Here is a 6,000-nt window from a genome sequence, read left to right on the forward strand (position 1 = left end):
GGGGGCGGGACGGAACGGAATCTCCACGGAGTCAAACCTCACCGAGCGCTGCGGCCCCCAGCATGCCGGGAGCAGCAGTCTTCCGGCACTGGGCTTCCGGGCGGCCATGTTGGTTTGTGCGGCATGCCGGGAGCGGTAGTCTTCCGGCACTGGGCTTCCGGGCGGCCATGTTGGTTTGCGCGGCATGCCGGGAGTGGTAGTCTTCTCAGACTTGGCTTCTGGGCAGCCATGTTGTGCCTCTCGAGGTGGGCGGGGGGGCGGGGGGGGGGGCAGATCTCTGCCAGCGGCGTTCCCACCAGCCAGCCGTGTTTTGCTCTGTGGCAGGCCAGGAGCTGTAGTTCCAGGTGCCGGTGCCTTCTCAGCCCTGCAGCAGTGGCCCGCTGGGTCTGTTCCTTACTGGACATGTGCCGCTCGCGCAAGAGTCCCCGTAGGTCACTGGACACAGTGGAATTTCCCTGTTTTTTCCTGGTACAGGGCAGGAAGCGTTCTCCATCTCTGGTGTGACCAGGCAGGCTTGTCCCCAGGGGCTGGGGCTGTCCCTCTTGGAAATGAGCAGGGCTGGGAGAGTAGGAGGGGTGCTGTGGGCTCCTGGGAGTTGTAGCTTTGCTCAGGATTGGGGCCAGTTATGCAGCAGCTGAGGAGTGGCGGTGCTGGGAGGGCGCAGTGCAGAGCTGTCCTGCTGTGCAGCACAAGGGAAAGTCCTCAAGGAAATGTGAACAGCACCGTTTCTGTCCAAGGACCCTAACACAGCCTGAGACACCCTGGAACAGCCACCCCACAGCAGCACCAGGGACACCATGTCACTGCCTCCCGAGGGCACTGCGTTCAGCTACCTTTAACTGTGTGGAAAGAGCCTGCAGGCAGGAGCCCTGGCCACAGGTACAGAGAATCCCCAGTTGCCCCTAAGCATCTGGAACTATATGCATTTTCTTTACAAAGATGCCATCTCTTTGATGCCTTGCTGCTTCTTCTGTGTTGCTCGGTGCCCAAGTCTACTATGTTCAGATCCACTTTTCTTGCTGCCCTCTGCTCTGTCTGAGCTGCTCGCCAGATCAAAAGGCGTGTGCACCTAAGAACTAGGCCAGGGTGTCCCTGCTGCCTGCTGTAGGACAAACAGGAGGGCAAATCGGGACAGGACATGAAAGTACATGTGGATGAGAAACAGCTGCTTTAGAGATCTAAGACGCAGGGGCAACTGAGAGGAGTGAAAGGAGCAGGGGAAAATGGTGATGAGGAAGGTGTGCTGTTAGAGGCAGTACAGTGCAGGAGAGAGGGGAAAACTTGCTCCTATGATGAAATAAAAACTGACCTTAAGAGAGATTTGCTTTTTGCTCTTCAGGTTATGAATAGGCATGACTTCCTGAGAACTGTTCTGAGCATGCGGTGTTGCAGGTCACGACTGCCTGGGCAGCGATCCCCAACTTGTCTGCCGAGACTACGTGACAGCTGACAGCTGCCTGTGCAATGAAAGCAAAGGCCAACTTCTCAGAGGGAAGAGGCAGGCTCCAAGCAGGAGGATTATGGCAGGTGAGTTAATGCCCCAGAACCTTCAGTTTTTCTCCTTGTCCCCCCAGGACTCACCCACTTGCTCACTAGTTCTCTCAGGTCCAATCTATTTGCCTTTAGGTGTGCTCCAAGGCACTCTTTGTTCTCTTCTCCCTTCTGAAGTCTGTCTCTTTCTAGTTCCTACAAGATTACTCTGACATTTGGTGTTTGTGGGCCCTTTGGTAGCATCCAGACTCCTATGTTTGTCCTCTTGTCCTATTAAGTCCCCTCTCTTTTCCCTCTAGTCCCCTCAAAACCTCTCTGTTCGCCATTGGTGCATCCCAGAGCCTTTGCTTTTCCCTCTAGTCCTCTTGGGATGCCTCTGTTTGCCCTCTAAGCCCCTTAGGATCCATCTCACTGCCCTTTAGCCCCATCAGAACCCCTCTGATTGCCACACACACCCTTCAGGACACCTGGGTTTGCCTTGGGAGTACCTTGTGCTCCAGCACCCCCTAAATGCTCTCAAGTCCCACCACAGCTCCCGCTTGGGAGTTCTCCATTTCTCTCACATCCCTTTGTCCTCTTTGTTTGCTTCTTAGTGCATACCGTATCCCTCCATTTCCTTTCGGTGTGCCTCACACCCTCTCAGTTACCCTCTACTCCCTTCAGAACCCCTGCATTTGTTTTCCTAAACTCCCCAGAACCCTGTGTTCTATTGCGCTCCAGGGCTCTGTTTGCACCCTAGTCCCATCAGCACCCATCCTTTTCCATTTTGGTGTGCCCCAGTGCCCATTGTGTGCTATCTGTTCCCCTCAGGACTCCCACATTTGCCCTCTAATCCCCACAGAATGCTTCCTTTGGCCTGTGGGCTCCCTAACAACCCCTCTCCCCACCCTGTGAGCCTTCGGTGTGCACCAGAGACAACCTTCTGATGTGCCATCCTACAACCCAATGTGTGCCCTCTAATCTTTTCGAGGCTCTTCCATTTTGCAATCTAGTTAACTTAAAACTGATCCCAAAGTCTTCATTGTGACCTAGAGGCCTCTGTTTGATGTCTAGTCCCCTTAGGACTGCTCGAGTCCTCTCAGAAGCCCTCCATTCGACTTCATTGTGCACCAGAGGCTCAACTGGGCATGTAGAGTCCTTAGGACCCCTCTAGTACCCTCAGAACCCCTCCTGAGGCCTTTGTAGTGCTCCCAGAGCCCTTTTTTGGTCCACCGGCTCTCGTAGGACTTCTCTAATTCCTTCAATATCCCTCTTTTGGCCTTCATTGTGCAGGAGCCCTCCGTTGTCCTTCTAGCTCTCCAAGCACCTCTCTAGTCCCACCAGGACCCCTCCTTTTGCCTTCGTTGTTCCATATAGCATTTTTTTTCTTCCTTCTAGTCCCTTTACAACCCCCCGGTCTACTCTAGGTGCCTCTTTTGGCCAAAATTGTGCCCTGCAGCCCTCTTTTGGCCCTCTAGAACCAAGAGGACCCCTCTAGTCACCTCTGAATCCCTCTGGAGGCCTTTGTTGTGCCCCAGGGCTGTCTTCTGGCTCTCCTGACGACCCCTTTGGATCCCTCAAATTCCACCTAAGAACCTTTCTGGAGGCTGTCCTTGTTCCCCAGAGTCTTTTTTTGCCTTGTAGACCTGTTAGCACCCCTCCAGTGCACTCTCAAACACTCTCTTGGCCAAAATTGGGCCCCAGAGCTCTTTGGGCTCTCCAGACCCTAGCGAATCTCTCTCGTCCTCTCAGACCACCTCCTGAGCTCATCCCTGCTCCCCAGTTGATATTTTTTCAGCCAGGTAGACCACTTAGGACTCCTCTAGTGCACTTTGGACTACTCTTTCAGTCTCCCTTCTGTCCCAGAGCTGTCTTCTGGCCCTCCGGCCCCTTTAGCACCCCGCTAGTCCCTTCAGAATCCCTCCAGAGGCCTTTGTGGTGCTCCAGAGCCCTCATTTGGCCCTCCAGCCTTCCCAGCAGCCCTCTCGTCTGCTCTGCACTCCTTTTTTTGGCCAAAATGGGGCCCCAGAGGCTTTTTCTTTGTTCATTGGTTCCCTCAGGAAACCCCTAGTGTGCTCTCGACCCCTCTTTTGGCCAAGATTGGGACCGGAGTCTTCTGTGGGCACTCTAGACCCCTGAGGACCCCTCTAGTGTACTCTGGACCACTCTTTTGGCCACAATTGGGCCCCAGAGCTGTCTTCTGGCCCTCCAGCCCCCTTAGGGAACATCTAGTCTCCTCAGAACTCTTCCAGTTTTCTTCCTGGTTCACCAGAGTCATTTTTTGGCCATGTAGACCCTTTAGCAGCCCTCTAAGTGTGCTGTGGACTACTCTTTCAGCCTTTTTTATGCCCCAGAGCTGTGTTTTGGATGTCTAGACCCCTTTAGGACCCTGGTAGAGCCCTCAGAGTCCCTCCGGAGCCCTTCTTCATGCCCTGGAGCCCTCTTTTGGCCCTTTAGCAGCCCTCTATTCTGCTTTGGCTTCATTTTTTGACCTTTTATTTCCCCCCCACAGACCACTCCTGGCCCTCTAGAACCCTTAGCACCCTTCTAGAGGCCTTTGCCATGCTCCAAAGCTGTCTTTTGGGTCTCAAGTTCCCTTAGGACCCCTCTAGTGTGCTCAGAACCCCTCTGGAGGCCTTTGTGTCCCGGAGCCCTCTTTTGGCCATCCACATCCCATAGGAGCCCTCCTGTCCACTCAGAGCACCTCCTGAGGTCGGTCATGTTACCCAGTTTTGATTTTTTTTTTTCCCCTGTGCCATTTAGTCCCCTTAGGAGCCCTCTAGTCTGCTCAGAACCTCTCCTGGGGTGCTTGTTGTGCCCCAGAGCTGTCCTCTGGCTCCACAGCCCCCTTTGGAACCCTCTAGTCTCCTCAGAAGCCCTCCAGATTTCTTCCTTGTTCCCCAAAGTCATTCCTTGGCCATGCAGGCCCCTCAGCACCCCTCTAGTGCACTCTGGACCACTCTTTGGGCTTTCCTTGTTCCCTAGAGCTGTCTTTTGGCTCTCTAGCTCCTTTAGAACTTCTGCAGTGTTCTCAGAACTCTTCCTGAGCCCTGTCTTATGCCCTGGAGTGCTCTGTTCATCGTTCAGCTGCCTGAGTACCCCTCTTTTCCTCTGAACCCCTTCAGAGGCTTTGCTTGTTCTCTTCTGGCTTCTTTTAGTTGCTCTCTAGTCTCCGTAAGAGATGTCTAATCTGCTCTGGGTTCCTCTTTAGAGCTTTGTTGTGCTGCATAGACCTCTGCTGGTCCTGTAGAGCCCTGAGGAACCCCTTTATTTCACTCTGGACTACTCTGTCAGCCTTCCTTGTTGTGCCCCCAGAGCCCTGCGTAGGTTCTCCAGCCCTCTTAGCATCCCTCTTCCCTCCTTGTGCCAGTCCTCCACTTAGAAATACAGAGCTAGTACTCCCCTGGGGAACTACCCATTCCACCTACTGACCCCTTTTTCTGAGCACTCTAGGTACTATACAGGAAGTACCCCTCTTCAGAAGTACTCACATTACAGAAGCAGCCTTGTTCCAGGAGTTTATTTTGATATCTTGGTTTGCCCTAGAGGAAATGCTGTCCTGCTACAACGGCTGTATTATATGCAGGTCTGAACCAATTAGAGCACTGTGGTGTAGTGTTCCCTTAACAGGTTATGTTGAATCTTGTAGCTTTCTTTCTAAGCATAAGCAGAACTGATTTTTAGTTTTTAGTGCAAAGGCTAGTGCTAGTTTGGGTAAAAAAGCTTAATAACATACCTCCTGATATTATGGGTTCAGTATATAAGGTTTCAGTAATAAAGAAGATGGTCTGTTTTATCAAAGAGGTCCGTCTGTCCTTTCTGTGCTCTCCCATCCAGATACTGAGTGGAAGCAAAAGGCTTGCTTCTGCTTAGCCCTATGTATTTATGGCTGCCAGTGGTTTGCCCCTCCCCTTCCAAGGGCTTGTGGGTAGGGCAGTGGGTGAGGCTAGGGTTACATAAACCCAGGGTGTTCACACAGTCTCTGCTCTCTTTGGGGATAGTGCTCTGGAACTGCCTTGGGAAATAACAGCATTTGTGGAAGTGAAACTATCCAGAAAGACTTATTGCTGCATTTAGAGAAGCAAGGGCCATTCCTTAATGTTAGAGCAATGAGATGGCTGAAGGTGGAGTTGTGAGCATGCCAGAAAATTGCTTATAGCAGGCAGTTTTGGTTTTGTGTTGGTATCTTGGTGTGGGGTGTTCAGGGGTGGACGAGGGTTTCTGAGTGTGCAGTTGTATCCTCTGTTAATTGTCAGTATTGTTTTCTGGTGTTTGTGTGTTTACTGTGGAAGGGGCCTAACTTCCTCACTGGGCTCTTTGAACATGCTGATGCTTGAGGCATTGCTTGTGCCTCTGCTGGACTGCAGACAAGAGAAGAGAGCAGGGGTCCTGGGAAAACATTTCCTTCTACACTTACACCCTAGGTGGTGGTTGTGTGTTTTATCTCCAGTAAGGTGGATCTGTGTGAGGTATTGCTCTCATCAGCTAGTCTGGTTTCTGGCTCGCTGGATGTTTTGCTGCTCCTCAGAA

This window comes from Dromaius novaehollandiae, unplaced genomic scaffold (genome assembly GCF_036370855.1).
Source record: "Dromaius novaehollandiae isolate bDroNov1 unplaced genomic scaffold, bDroNov1.hap1 HAP1_SCAFFOLD_57, whole genome shotgun sequence".
In the NCBI taxonomy this organism is placed as follows: Eukaryota; Metazoa; Chordata; class Aves; order Casuariiformes; family Dromaiidae; genus Dromaius; species Dromaius novaehollandiae.